This window comes from Caloenas nicobarica, chromosome 3 (assembly GCF_036013445.1).
Source record: "Caloenas nicobarica isolate bCalNic1 chromosome 3, bCalNic1.hap1, whole genome shotgun sequence".
NCBI classification, from domain to species: domain Eukaryota; kingdom Metazoa; phylum Chordata; class Aves; order Columbiformes; family Columbidae; genus Caloenas; species Caloenas nicobarica.
This window is the reverse complement of record NC_088247.1, coordinates 22,645-37,454: the sequence shown is the minus strand read 5'-3', so window position 1 is coordinate 37,454 and position 14,810 is coordinate 22,645.

The window sequence follows — 14,810 nt, the reverse complement described above, 5'->3', positions numbered from 1 at the left end:
GGAGGAATGGGGAGCCCTGGGGAACCAAGTCACGTTTTGGGGAGCCCTGGGGAGAAATGGAGAGCCCCGAGAAACCAGACACGTTTTGGGGAGCCCTGGGGAGGAACGGGGAGCCCCGAGGAACCAAGACACGTTTTGGGGAGCCCTGAGGAACCAAGACACGTTTTGGGGAGCCCTGGGGAGGAATGGGGAGCCCTGAGGAACCAAGACACGTTTTGGGGAGCCCTGAGGAATCAAGACACGTTTTGGGGAGCCCTGGGGAGGAATGGGGAGCTCTGGGGAACCAAGACACGTTTTCGGGAGCCCTGAGGAATCAAGGCACGTTTTGGGGAGCCCTGGGGAGGAATGGGGAGCCCTGGGGAACCAAGACACGTTTTGGGGAGCCCTGGGGAGGAATGGGAAGCCTTGGGGAACCAAGACACGTTTTGGGGAGCCCTGGGGAGGAATGGGGAGCCTCGAGAATAAAAGGCACGTTTTGGGGAGCCCTGGGGAGGAATGGGGAGCTCTGGGGAACCAAGACACGTTTTGGGGAGCCCTGAGGAATCAAGGCACGTTTTGGGGAGCCCTGGGGAGGAATGGGGAGCCCTGAGGAACCAAGACACGTTTTGGGGAGCCCTGAGGAATCAAGGCACATTTCGGGGAGCCCTGGGGAGGAATGGGGAGCCCTGGGGAACCAAGACACGTTTTGGGGAGCCCTGGGGAGGAATGGGAAGCCTTGGGGAACCAAGACACGTTTTGGGGAGCCCTGGGGAGGAATGGAGAGCCTCGAGAATCAAAGGCACGTTTTGGGGAGCCCTGGGGAGGAATGGGGAGCTCTGGGGAACAAGACACGTTTTGGGGAGCCCTGAGGAATCAAGGCACGTTTTGGGGAGCCCTGGGGAGGAATGGGGAGCCCTGAGGAACCAAGACACGTTTTGGGGAGCCCTGAGGAATCAAGGCACATTTCGGGGAGCCCTGGGGAGGAATGGGGAGACCCGAGGAGCCAAGACACGTTTTGGGGAGCCCTGGGTAGGAATGGGGAGCCCTGGGGAACCAAGACACGTTTTGGGGAGCCCCGAGGAACCAAGACACATTTTGGGGAGCCTGGGGGAACGAAGACATGTTTTGGGGAGCCCTGGGAACCAAGACCTGTTTTGGGGAGCCCTGGGGAGGAATATGAGCTCTGGGGAACCAAGACACGTTTTGGGGAGACCTGGGGAACCAAGACACATTTTGGGGAGCCCTGGGGAGGAATGGGGAGACCCGAGGAACCAAGACACGTTTTGAGGAGCCCTGGGGAACCAAGACACGTTTTGGGGAGCCCTGGGGAGGAATGGGGAGACCTGAGGAACCAAGACACGTTTTGGGGAGCCCTGGGGAGGAATGGGGAGCCCTGGGGAACCAAGACACGTTTTGGGGAGCCCTGGGGAGGAATGGGGAGCCTTGGGGAACCATGACACGTTTTGGGGAGCCCTGGTGAGGAATGGGGAGCCCTGAGGAAGAATGGGGCACCCTGAACATGCAAGGCACATTTTGGGGAGCCCTGGGGAACCAAGACACGTTTTGGGGAGCCCTGAGGCGGGATGGGGAGCCCCGAGAAACCAAGACACGTTTTGGGGAGCCCTGGGGAACCAAGACACGTTTTGGGGAGCCCTGGGGAGGAATGAGGAGCCCTAAGGATCCAAGACACGTTTTTGGGAGCCCTGGGGAGGAATGGGGAGCCCCGAGATACCAAGACACGTTTTGGGGAGCCCTGAGGAACCAAGACACGTTCTGGGGAGCCCTGGGGAGGAATGGGGAGACCTGAGGAACCAAGACATGTTTTGGGGGACCCTGGGGAGGAATGGGGAGCCCTGGGGAACCAAGACACGTTTTGGGGAGCCCTGGGGAGGAATGGGGAGCCTTGGGGAACCAAGACACGTTTTGGGGAGCCCTGGGGAGGAATGGGGAGCCCCGAGAATCAAAGGCATGTTTTGGGGAGCCCTGGGGAGGAATGGGGAGCTCTGGGGAACCAAGACACGTTTTGGGGAGCCCTGAGGAATCAAGGCACGTTTTGGGGAGCCCTGGGGAGGAATGGGGAGCCCTGAGGAACCAAGACACGTTTTGGGGAGCCCTGGGGAGGAATGGGGAGCTTTCAGGAACCAAGACACGTTTCGGGGAGCCCTGGGGAGGAATGGGGAGCCTTGGGGAACCAAGACACGTTTTGGGGAGACCTGGGGAGGAATGGGGAGCCTTCAGGAACCAAGACACGTTTTGAGGACCCCTGGGGAGGAATGGGGAGCTCTGGGGAACCAAGACACGTTTTGGGGAGACCTGGGGAACCAAGACACATTTTGGGGAACCCTGGGGAGGAATGGGGAGACCCGAGGAACCAAGACACGTTTTGAGGAGCCCTGGGGAACCAAGACACGTTTTGGGGAGCCCTGGGGAGGAATGGGGAGACCTGAGGAACCAAGACACGTTTCGGGGAGCCCTGGGGAGGAATGGGGAGCCCTGGGGAACCAAGACACGTTTTGGGGAGCCCTGGGGAGGAATGGGGAGCCTTGGGGAACCAAGACACGTTTTGGGGAGCCCTGGGGAGGAATGGGGAGCCTCGAGAATCAAAGGCACGTTTTGGGGAGCCCTGGGGAGGAATGGGGAGCTCTGGGGAACCAAGACACGTTTCGGGGAGCTCTGGGGAGAAATGGAGAGCCCCGAGAAACCAAGACACGTTTTGGGGAGCCCTGAGGAGGAACGGGGAGCCCCGAGGAACCAAGACACGTTTTGGGGAGCCCTGAGGAACCAAGACACGTTTTGGGGAGCCCTGGGGAGGAATGGGGAGCCCTGAGGAAACAAGACACGTTTTGGGGAGCCCTGAGGAATCAAGACACGTTTTGGGGAGCCCTGGGGAGGAATGGGGAGCTCTGGGGAACCAAGACACGTTTTGGGGAGCCCTGAGGAATCAAGGCACGTTTTGGGGAGCCCTGGGGAGGAATGGGGAGACCCGAGGAACCAAGACACGTTTTGGGGAGCCCTGGGGAACCAAGACACGTTCTGGGGAGCCCTGGGGAGGAATGGGGAGCCTTCAGGAAGTAAAACACGTTTTGGGGAGCCCTGGGGAGGAATGGGGAGCTCTGGGGAACCAAGACATGTTTTGGGGAGCCCTGGGGAGGAATCGGGAGCCCTGAGGAACCAAGACACGTTTTGGGGAGCCCTGGGGAGGAATGGGGAGCTTTCAGGAACCAAGACACGTTTCGGGGAGCCCTGGGGAGGAATGGGGAGCTCTGGGGAACCAAGACACGTTTTGGGGAGACCTGGGGAACCAAGACACATTTTGGGGAGCCCTGGGGAGGAATGGGGAGCCTTCAGGAACCAAGACACGTTTTGAGGACCCCTGGGGAGGAATGGGGAGACCCGAGGAACCAAGACACATTTTGAGGAGCCCTGGGGAACCAAGACACGTTTTGGCGAGCCCTGGGGAGGAATGGGGAGCCCTGGAGAACCAAGTCACGTTTTGGGGAGACCTGGGGACGAATGGGGAGCCCCAAGAAACAAAGACACATTTTGGGGAGCCCTGGGGAGCAATGGGGAACCCCGAGAAAGCAAGACAAGTTTTGGGGAGCTCTGGGGAATCAAGACACGTTTTGAGGAGCCCTGGGGAGGAATGGGGAGCCCTGAGGAACCAAGGCACGTTTTGGGGAGCCCTGGGGAGGAATGGGGAGCCCTGAGGAAGAATGGGGCACCCTGAACATGCAAGGCACGTTTTGGGGAGCCCTGGGGAACCAAGACACGTTTTGGGGAGCCCTGAGGCGGAATGGGGAGCCCCGAGAAACCAAGACACGTTTTGGGGAGCCCTGGGGAACCAAGACACGTTTTGGGGAGCCCTGGGGAGGAATGAGGAGCCCTAAGGATCCAAGACACGTTTTTGGGAGCCCTGGGGAGGAATGGGGAGCCCCGAGATACCAAGACACGTTTTGGGGAGCCCTGAGGAACCAAGACACGTTCTGGGGAGCCCTGGGGAGGAATGGGGAGACCTGAGGAACCAAGACACGTTTTGGGGAGCCCTGGGGAGGAATGGGGAGCCCTGGGGAACCAAGACACGTTTTGGGGAGCCCTGGGGAGGAATGGAGAGCCTTGGGGAACCAAGACACGTTTTGGGGAGCCCTGGGGAGGAATGGGGAGCCCCGAGAATCAAAGGCACGTTTTGGGGAGCCTTGGGGAGGAATGGGGAGCTCTGGGGAACCAAGACACGTTTTGGGGAGCCCTGAGGAATCAAGGCACGTTTTGGGGAGCCCTGGGGAGGAATGGGGAGACCCGAGGAACCAAGACACGTTTTGGGGAGCCCTGGGGAACCAAGACATGTTTTGGGGAGCCCTGGGGAGGAATGGGGAGCCTTCAGGAAGCAAGACACGTTTTGGGGAGCCCTGGGGAGGAATGGGGAGCTCTGGGGAACCAAGACATGTTTTGGGGAGCCCTGGGGAGGAATGGGGAGCCCTGAGGAACCAAGATACGTTTTGGGGAGCCCTGGGGAGGAATGGGGAGCTTTCAGGAACCAAGACACGTTTTGGGGAGACCTGGGGAGGAATGGGGAGCTCTGGGGAACCAAGACACGTTTTGGGGAGACCTGGGGAGGAATGGGGAGCCTTCAGGAACCAAGACACGTTTTGAGGACCCCTGGGGAGGAATGGGGAGCTCTGGGGAACCAAGACACGTTTTGGGGAGACCTGGGGAACCAAGACACATTTTGGGGAGCCCTGGGGAGGAATGGGGAGCCCTCAGGAACCAAGACACGTTTTGGGGAGCCCTGGGGAGGATTGGGGAGCCCTGGGAAACCAGACACATTTTGGGGAGCCCTCAGGAACCAAGACACGTTTTGGGGAGCCGTGACGAACCAAGACGAGCCCTGGGGAGAACTTGTCAGCCTCGGGGAATCGATGCGAACCCTGGGGAGGACGGTGGATCTCAGGGGAGCCCCAGGGAGACGAGGCGATAGCTGGGGAGGGTCCGGGGAGCCCTGCAAGAGGAGGGAGGTCCTGGGGAGACCTTTGGAGTCCTGCAGAGGCAAAGCAAGCCCTGGGTTACTTTTTAGAAGAGTTTCTCGTAGAATCTATTTATTACCATATTAATTATTGACCCCTCCCCTTCCCCAGGTGGTTTGGTCAGGGTGGTGGGCGGGGCCCGGGCTGATTGACCCCTCCCCTTCCCCAGGGGATTGTGGGAGGGGGGGTGGGCGGGGCCCAGGGTATTTGAGCTGCAGGCCCTGGGCAGGGAGCTCGTTCTGCTCCAGGGCTGCTTTGGTGCTGGTTCTCTGCTGCTCCTTCAGCAGTGGGCAGCTTTTGAGCTGTTTAGTCAGCTTGGACAGATGTGTTTGGAGAAGTGGAGGTGTCTGCTAGAGGTAAGAGCTTCAGGAGCAGCAAAGGTTCAACAGCAGCTGTAGCAGAAAGTATGTTTGTAACTATGTTTAATTTACTAAATCAATTTCAGGTGTTTCATGTTTTCCTAGAACTCCTGACTGCAATGAAAATGGAGCATTGTTTTTTTGGTTTTTACTGCTGTATACCAAGCTGCTGGTATAATCTTTTCTCCTAGGACTGATGCTCAGGTTATCTAGCAGGGGTTAGAGTGAGCGTCTTGTATCTGTAGATGGAGTTCTAGCACTTCTGAAGGAAGCAGCGGGGCCATAAGGCAGAGTGTCTTTCTGGCTCTGGGGTGGCTCATCGCCTCCCTGATCACCCACAGAACACGGTGTTGTCCCCAGAACCCTTGCAGCGGGCGGTGGCCCCTGGTGGATCATTCAAATGTCCTTCCCAGAACTCAGCCAAGGTGAGCAGTGGCTATTAGACTAGTACTGGTAAATATTACCCTGGTGCTCGGTAGTGTGTGTCTGTTTTCTTTTCTTATTGCAGGGGATGAAGGGGAAACTGGCAACTGCAGGAAGATCCCCATGAGCCCATGTGGTGTTTACCTCTCTTGGATGGATCCGGTCCCTCGGCTCTCTGAAAGCTAAGTGGAGGCATAGGGGCTGGGGAGGTGCTGGGAATTGCAGGGGGGCTAAAGTTCTCAGAGGGGAAAGGGCCGTCCAGGAACAGTCCCCTTTGGGTGGGTAAAGGGCGCAGGGAACCTCACAGTGCGATGCCAGCTTGGGCAGGGCAGCTCCAGCCTGTGTCTGCGTTGTCGTGTACTTCGGGAAGCCTGCCTTGCGCCGTTCAGATGATCCTGGGGTCTCGTCGTGCCCGAGGGGCACGACAGGCATCTCAGGCGCCGTCCCGGGGTCTGGAATGCCGGTGCCGATTGGCCTGTTGCCAATTGGGTGCCAGTTTTCTTGTATCGGCAGCCGAAAGCGTGGATGGTTCTTGCGCCTCGGACGTTTCTGGTCAGTTGTTTTATGGTGTAGTTCTGGGCTGCGTGGGCAGCTCTGCTCTCTACCCATCCAGTCTAAGGGACTGGCACTTCAGGATGCTGGGAAGAAGTTCTTGGGTCTTGCGGGAGCGTTTTGCCAGTGCCGCCGTCTCGGTTGGTTGGTTTGTTTGTGCCAGTGCCACCATCTCAGTTGGTTGGTTTGTTTGTGCCAGTGTCGCCATCTCGTAAGGGGCCGTGACGTTCGGCTCCTTTTTGTTTTCGGGTTGCAGTAGAGGCTTCTCGCCTCTCTTCTGCCTCCCCACAGGTTCTTTTGATTGATGCAGTCTCTGGTCTTGGAGTCATTCTCATTGTTGTGCGTTTTTGGTGCTGTTGCAGTCGTGCTGTTTGTAGCGTTCTGTGGAGCGTCAGTCTTTGCATGTGCGCGTTTGGCTTGGAGCTGCTCTGCCCGGAGGCGTAGAGTCATGGGTGGGTGCACTGAGCCCTAGGAGTCCATGGTTAATCTCTTGATGTATCTAATAGTGTGGGCAAAGGTTGTTCAGTCATCTAGGATGGAGCAGCTGTGGGCAGGGGCAGTGGGCAGTCCCTTCACCAGTAATTTAGGGGCTCGATTAGAGCTTCTGGTGTTATTTATGAATAGAAAGCAGACCTGTGGAATGGTCAAGCTGTTGATCAGCATCTGGGTGACCTGTTGAATACCTTGATTTCAGATGCAGAGGGAAAACTTGGCCTAAAAGAGCGACGGAAGAGGCAAGCCAAGCGCCGTGAGCAGGTGGGCCGGTGCGAGGTCTCAGAGGGAAGGTGTGCCGTGTGCCTCTAGGTAAGTTTGGTTGTTTCTCTATTTTATAGGTGCGAAGCGAGGAGGGAAGCCGGGTATCGGCACCGCAGCTCCTCGGTCGAGGTGAGCAAGGAGCGCTGGGCCGAAGCAGCGTCTCATTTCAGGTGTTGTGTTTCTGGTGCAGGTACGAGCATCCTTTGCTTGTGTTTTACAGGTGGTAGCTGAGCCTCAACGTGGTCAACAGCGTGGCAGGTGAAGGTGACGGAGGCCAGGTGGGCGAGCAGCCAAGGTAAAGGAGTGGGAGATGGGACCGTCTGCGGGCAGGCTGTGCTTCTGGGCAGTATCTGAGCATGCGCCTTTGTTTTAGCAGGCGCTACAGGCAAGCTCGGAGGGGCGAAGCCGCACGCCGACCAGCAGCCAAGAAGGTGAGGAGGTGGCTGGTGTTCAGGAGCACAGTATTGCCTGGTGACTCGGTTCAGCGTTTCTTTCTTGTTTTGCAGGGGCTTTGTGGACCCCTTTGGACTCAGAGGACCGTTTGCAGTGAGCAGGGGTAGGGGTGAGGAGGAGTGTGGGGCTGGGGACTTGTCCCAAGCACTAGAGCTGTTTTGTTTCCTGCTGTCCTAGGTGCCACGAGTGATGAGGGTTTCTGCCTGCGCCCATGGCACGAGAGGCTGAATGGAACGCCTGGGAACTTCGGGGGAGGTGGGTGCTGTGGATGTTGTCGGTGCTGATGCACATGATATTTAGTGCTGGCACTGCTTAGTGAGTGTGTGTTGTGTTGTTGCAGATGTTGAAGAGGAACCCAGCAATGGACGAAGATCCCCGTGAGCCCGTGTGGTGTTTTCCTCCGTGGATGGATTCAGTCCCTTGGCCCTCTGAAAGCTAAGTGGAGGCATGGGGGCTGGGGAGGGGCTGGGAACTGCAGGGGTGGGGGGCTAAAGGTCTCAGAGGGGAAAGGGCCGTCCAGGAACAGTCCCCTTTGGGTGGGTAAAGGGCGCAGGGAACCTCACAGTGCGATGCCAGCTTGGGCAGGGCAGCTCCAGCCTGTGTCTGCGTCGTTGTGCACTTCGGGAAGCCTGCCTTGCGCCGTTCAGACGATCCTGGGGTCTCGTCGTGCCCGAGGGGCACGACAGGCATCTCAGGCGCCGTCCCGGGGTCTGGAATGCCGGTGCCGATTGGCCTGTTGCCAATTGGGTGCCGGTTTTCTTGTATCAGCAGCTGAAAGCGTGGATGGTTTCTGCATCTCGGACATTTCTGGTCAGTTGTGTTTTATAGTGTAGTTCTGGGCTGTGTGGGCAGCTCTGCTCTCTACCCATCCAGTCTAAGGGACTGGCACTTCTTCCCAGCATCCTGAAGTCTCTAGGTTTTGCAGGAGTTACTTGCACTTGCGCCGTCTCTGTTTGTTTGTTGTGCCAGTGGCGCCGTCTCTGTTTGTTTGTTGTGCCAGTGGCGCCGTCTTGTAAGGAGCCGTGATGTTCGGCTCCTTTTTGTTTTGGGGTTGCAGTAGAGGCTCCTCGCCTCACCACTGCCTCCCTGTAGTTTGTTTTGGTGCCGTCTCTGTTGTTGTTCGCATTGTTGAACGTTTTTGGTGCTGTTGGAGTGGTGGTGTTTGTAGCGTTCTGTGGAGCGTCAGTCTGCACATGTGTGTGTTTGTCTTGGAGCTGCTCTGCCCGGAGGCACGGGGAGTCAGGTGTGGGTGGACCGAGCCCCAGGCGTCCATGGTTAATCTATTGACATATTCAAGTCTGTAGGCAAAATCTGTACCATCATCCAGGATAGAGTATCCATGGGCAGGGGGAGTGGACAGTCCCTTCACTTGTGTTTTACAGTTGATACCAAAGATCATTGTTGACTAGCGTGCTGTTATTTCACAGACAGTGTCTTAAATAATTTTTTTTCTTTGTAGGTGACCACGTTGTCAATATGAGTCTTTTTAGCTAAAGAAAATGCCTCTTAAGAGTATATCACTTGTCATTATGACCTTTGCTTCACAGCAACAAAAGCAGCTACAGACTACGATCGCCACGTGTGAGATCAGGCCCGCATCGCACTTCTTTGAACAAATGGGATTCATTCACAGAAAACACTACATTCAAGGCAGCATGAAGTGCCTATGGACCGTAAACCGTATCTACAGCTGCACAAAGCAAAGGCCTGTCTGAGGTCAGTGCAAAGGATCCACTAAGAAGCAAGAAGACTCCAGACTCAACTGTTGCTATTGGATTGAATCATGGTGTGAGGGGTGGGTAAATAGTGTGTAAGGGTATAAATACCCAGGAATTTCTACACTCGGGTGGGACTTCAGCAAAGGCAGCAGTTCGAGTCAGCCCTCCCGCCATACCACTTTGTTCGGCTACTTGTTTTCATGGACTTTGCCTGAGAGTTTGCCTCAAGAGACCAAGGATGCAGACGGCAATCCACCAGACCCCAGGCCCCTGGAGGGGAGGTAAGGACGTCGAGGTGCAGAATGATGAAACTCTGAAATCCCAGCTAAGTGATATAAGGGGTTGAGGGAGCACGCAATCCTTTGGCCACATATAAATATAATCCCTTAGGTGTTTCCCCTACGCTTTGTGTCTCTTAGACATGAGCTGTAGATCCATCTGGGGCTAAGTTTGGATCCAGCCGCACCTAGACTCTTCTCCGAGGAAGAGTTTAGAAAGCAAGGGGGTCCATTCCGAACCTCACGACAGACACAAAGTGTAGATCCAGCCTGGGGCTGTTTGGACCCTGCCGCACTTAGACTCCTCTCTGAGCAGGAGTTTAGTAAGCGAGGGGGTCCCATCTGAACGTCGACTCAACAGGAGCGCCCCCCTTTAGCTTTCGGCATTTCCCGTCCAGGTACAGATCACTCTGAATCGAATCTCACCTGAATATGCCCGGCATATTTTGTCAAAGCAGTAATAGTCCCTCTTGCCATCACTCTAACGTCGCACGGTAAGCGATCTAAAACTGCTCTCGGCCAGCGGCACCCCGAGTCACTCACCCAACACCAACCGATGGCGGCAGGATGGCAGGCGCCGTCCCCGATTACTGATGGAGGCACAGGGCGAGTTAGAGGTCCAGATTCTCGGAGGAATGAGCCTGTGGTAATTGCCACGATTGGAAAGCTGTGGAAGAAAAGCTCACTATGCTTAAGAGCCATAGGAATGATGGAAAGGGAATTAATAGCAAAGTGTACCTTGGGGAACCAAGACACGTTTTGGGGAGCCCTGCGGAGGAATGGGGAGCCCTGGGGAGGAATGGGGAACCCCGAGAAACCAAGACACGTTGTGGGGAGCCCTAGGGGAACTAAGACACGTATTGAGGAGCCCTGGGGAGGAATGGGGAGCCCCGAGGAACTAAGACACGTTTTGGGGAGCCCTGGGGAGGAATGCGGAGCTCTGAGGAAGCAAGACATGTTTTGGGGAACCCTGAGGAACCAAGACACGTTTTGGTGAGCCCTGGGGAGTAATGGGGATCCCGGAGGAAGCAAGACAGGTGTTGGGGAGCCCTGGGGAGGAATGGGGAGCCCTGGGGAACCAAGACACGTTTTGGGGAGCCCCGGGGAGGAATGGGGAGCTCTGAGGATCCAAGACAGGTGTTGGGGAGCTGTGGGGGGGGAATGGGGAGCCCTGAGGAACCAAGACACGTTTTGGGGAGCCCTGGGGAGGAATGGGGAGCCCTGAGGAACCAAGACACGTTTTGGGGAGCCCTGGGTAACCAAGATACGTTTTGGGGAGCCCTGGGGAGGAATGGGGAGGCCTGGGAAACCAAGACACGTTTTGGGGAGCCCTGGGTAACCAAGATATGTTTTGGGGAGCCCTGGGGAGGAATGGGGAGTCCTGAGGCAGCAAGACACGTTTTGGGGAGCCCTGAGGAACCAAGAAACGTTTTGGGGAGCCCTGGGGAGGAATGGGGAGCCCTGGGGAACCAAGACACGTTTTGGGGAGCCCCGGGGAGGAATGGGGAGCTCTGGGGAACCAAGACACGTTTTGGGGAGCCCCGGGGAGGAATGGGGAGCCCTGAGGCACCAAGACACGTTTTGGGGAGTCCCGAGGAACCAAGACACATTTCGGGGAGCTCTGGGGAGGAATGGGGAGCCCTCAGGAACGAAGACATGTTTTGGAGAGCCCTCGGGAGCAATGGGGAGCTCTGGGGAACCAAGACACGTTTTGGGGAGCCCTGGGGAGGAATGGGGAGCCCTGGGGAACCAAGACACGTTTTGGGGAGCCCTGAGGAACCAAGACACATTTTGGGGAGCATGGGGGAACGAAGACATGTTTTGGGGAGCCCTGGGAACCAAGACCTGTTTTGGGGAGCCCTGGGGAGGAATATGAGCTCTGGGGAACCAAGACACGTTTTGGGGAGCCCTGGGGAACCAAGACACATTTTGGGGAGCCCTGGGGAGGAATGGGGAGACCCGAGGAACCAAGACACGTTTTGAGGAGCCCTGGGGAACCAAGACACGTTTTGGGGAGCCCTGGGGGGAATGGGGAGACCTGAGGAACCAAGACACGTTTTGGGGAGCCCTGGGGAGGAATGGGGAGCCCTGGGGAACCAAGACACGTTTTGGGGAGCCCTGGGGAGGAATGGGGAGCCTTGGGGAGCCCTGGGGAGGAATGGGGAGCCCTGAGGAAGAATGGGGCACCCTGAACATGCAAGGCACATTTTGGGGAGCCCTGGGGAACCAAGACACGTTTTGGGGAGCCCTGAGGCGGAATGGGGAGCCCCAAGAAACCAAGACACGTTTTGGGGAGCCCTGGGGAACCAAGACACGTTTTGGGGAGCCCTGGGGAGGAATGAGGAGCCCTAAGGATCCAAGACACGTTTTTGGGAGCCCTGGGGAGGAATGGGGAGCCCCGAGATACCAAGACACGTTTTGGGGAGCCCTGAGGAACCAAGACACGTTCTGGGGAGCCCTGGGGAGGAATGGGGAGACCTGAGGAACCAAGACACGTTTTGGGGAGCCCTGGGGAGGAATGGGGAGCCTTGGGGAACCAAGACATGTTTTGGGGAGACCTGGGGAGGAATGGGGAGCCCCGAGAATCAAAGGCATGTTTTGGGGAGCCCTGGGGAGGAATGGGGAGCTCTGGGGAACCAAGACACGTTTTGGGGAGCCCTGAGGAATCAAGGCACGTTTTGGGGAGCCCTGGGGAGGAATGGGGAGCCCTGAGGAACCAAGACACGTTTTGGGGAGCCCTGAGGAATCAAGGCACGTTTTGGGGAGCCCTGGGGAGGAATGGGGAGACCCGAGGAACCAAGACACGTTTTGGGGAGCCCTGGGGAGGAATGGGGAGCCTTCAGGAAGCAAGACACGTTTTGGGGAGCCCTGGGGAGGAATGGGAAGTCCTGAGGCAGCAAGACACGTTTTGGGGAGCCCTGGGGAACCAAGACACGTTTTGGGGAGACCTGGGGAACCAAGACACATTTTGGGGAGCCCTGGGGAGGAATGGGGAGACCCGAGGAACCAAGACACGTTTTGAGGAGCCCTGGGGAACCAAGACACGTTTTGGGGAGCCCTGGGGAGGAATGGGGAGACCTGAGGAACCAAGACAAGTTTTGGGGAGCCCTGGGGAGGAATGGGGAGCCCTGGGGAACCAAGACACGTTTTGGGGAGCCCTGGGGAGGAATGGGGAGCCTTGGGGAACCAAGACACGTTTTGGGGAGCCCTGGGGAGGAATGGGGAGCCCTGAGGAAGAATGGGGCACCCTGAACATGCAAGGCACATTTTGGGGAGCCCTGGGGAACCAAGACACGTTTTGGGGAGCCCTGAGGCGGGATGGGGAGCCCCGAGAAACCAAGACACGTTTTGGGGAGCCCTGGGGAACCAAGACACGTTTTGGGGAGCCCTGGGGAGGAATGAGGAGCCCTAAGGATCCAAGACACGTTTTTGGGAGCCCTGGGGAGGAATGGGGAGCCCCGAGATACCAAGACACGTTTTGGGGAGCCCTGAGGAACCAAGACACGTTCTGGGGAGCCCTGGGGAGGAATGGGGAGACCTGAGGAACCAAGACATGTTTTGGGGAGCCCTGGGGAGGAATGGGGAGACCTGAGGAACCAAGACACGTTTTGGGGAGCCCTAGGGAGGAATGGGGAGCCTTGGGGAACCAAGACACGTTTTGGGGAGCCCTGGGGAGGAATGGGGAGCCCTGAGAATCAAAGGCATGTTTTGGGGAGCCCTGGGGAGGAATGGGGAGCTCTGGGGAACCAAGACACGTTTTGGGGAGCCCTGAGGAATCAAGGCACGTTTTGGGGAGCCCTGGGGAGGAATGGGGAGCCCTGAGGAACCAAGACACGTTTTGGGGAGCCCTGAGGAATCAAGGCACGTTTTGGGGAGCCCTGGGGAGGAATGGGGAGACCCGAGGAACCAAGACACGTTTTGGGGAGCCCTGGGGAGGAATGGGGAGCTCTGGGGAACCAAGACACGTTTTGGGGAGCCCTGGGGAGGAATGGGGAGCCCTGAGGCACCAAGACACGTTTTGGGGAGTCCCGAGGAACCAAGACACATTTCGGGGAGCTCTGGGGAGGAATGGGGAGCCCTGAGGAACCAAGACATGTTTTGGTGAGCCCCGGGGAGGAATGGGGAGCTCTGGGGAACCAAGACACGTTTTGGGGAGCCCTGGGTAGGAATGGGGAGCCCTGGGGAACCAAGACACGTTTTGGGGAGCCCCGAGGAACCAAGACACATTTTGGGGAGCCTGGGGGAATGAAGACATGTTTTGGGGAGCCCTGGGAACCAAGACCTGTTTTGGGGAGCCCTGGGGAGGAATATGAGCTCTGGGGAACCAAAACACGTTTTGGGGAGACCTGGGGAGGAATGGGGAGCCCTGGGGAACCAAGACACGTTTTGGGGAGCCCTGGGGAGGAATGGGGAGACCTGAGGAACCAAGACACGTTTTGGGGAGCCCTGGGGAGGAATGGGGAGCCCTGGGGAAGCAAGACACGTTTTGGGGAGCCCTGGGGAGGAATGGGGAGCCTTGGGAAACCAAGACACGTTTTGGGGAGCCCTGGGGAGGAATGGGGAGCCCCGAGAATCAAAGGCACGTTTTGGGGAGCCCTGGGGAGGAATGGGGAGCCCCGAGAAACCAAGACACGTTTTGGGGAGCCCTGAGGAATCAAGACACGTTTTGGGGAGCCCTGGGGAGGAATGGGGAGCCCCGAGAAACCAAGACACGTTTTGGGGAGCCCTGAGGAATCAAGGCACGTTTTGGGGAGCCCTGGGGAGGAATGGGGAGCCCTGAGGAACCAAGATACGTTTTGGGGAGCCCTGGGGAGGAATGGGGAGACCCGAGGAACCAAGACACGTTTTGGGGAGCCCTGGGGAACCAAGACACGTTCTGGGGAGCCCTGGGGAGGAATGGGGAGCCTTCAGGAAGTAAAACACGTTTTGGGGAGCCCTGGGGAGGAATGGGGAGCTCTGGGGAACCAAGACATGTTTTGGGGAGCCCTGGGGAGGAATCGGGAGCCCTGAGGAACCAAGACACGTTTTGGGGAGCCCTGGGGAGGAATGGGGAGCTTTCAGGAACCAAGACACGTTTCGGGGAGCCCTGGGGAGGAATGGGGAGCTCTGGGGAACCAAGACACGTTTTGGGGAGACCTGGGGAACCAAGACACATTTTGGGGAGCCCTGGGGAGGAATAGGGAGCCTTCAGGAACCAAGACACGTTTTGAGGACCCCTGGGGAGGAATGGGGAGACCCGAGGAACCAAGACACATTTTGAGGAGCCCTGGGGAA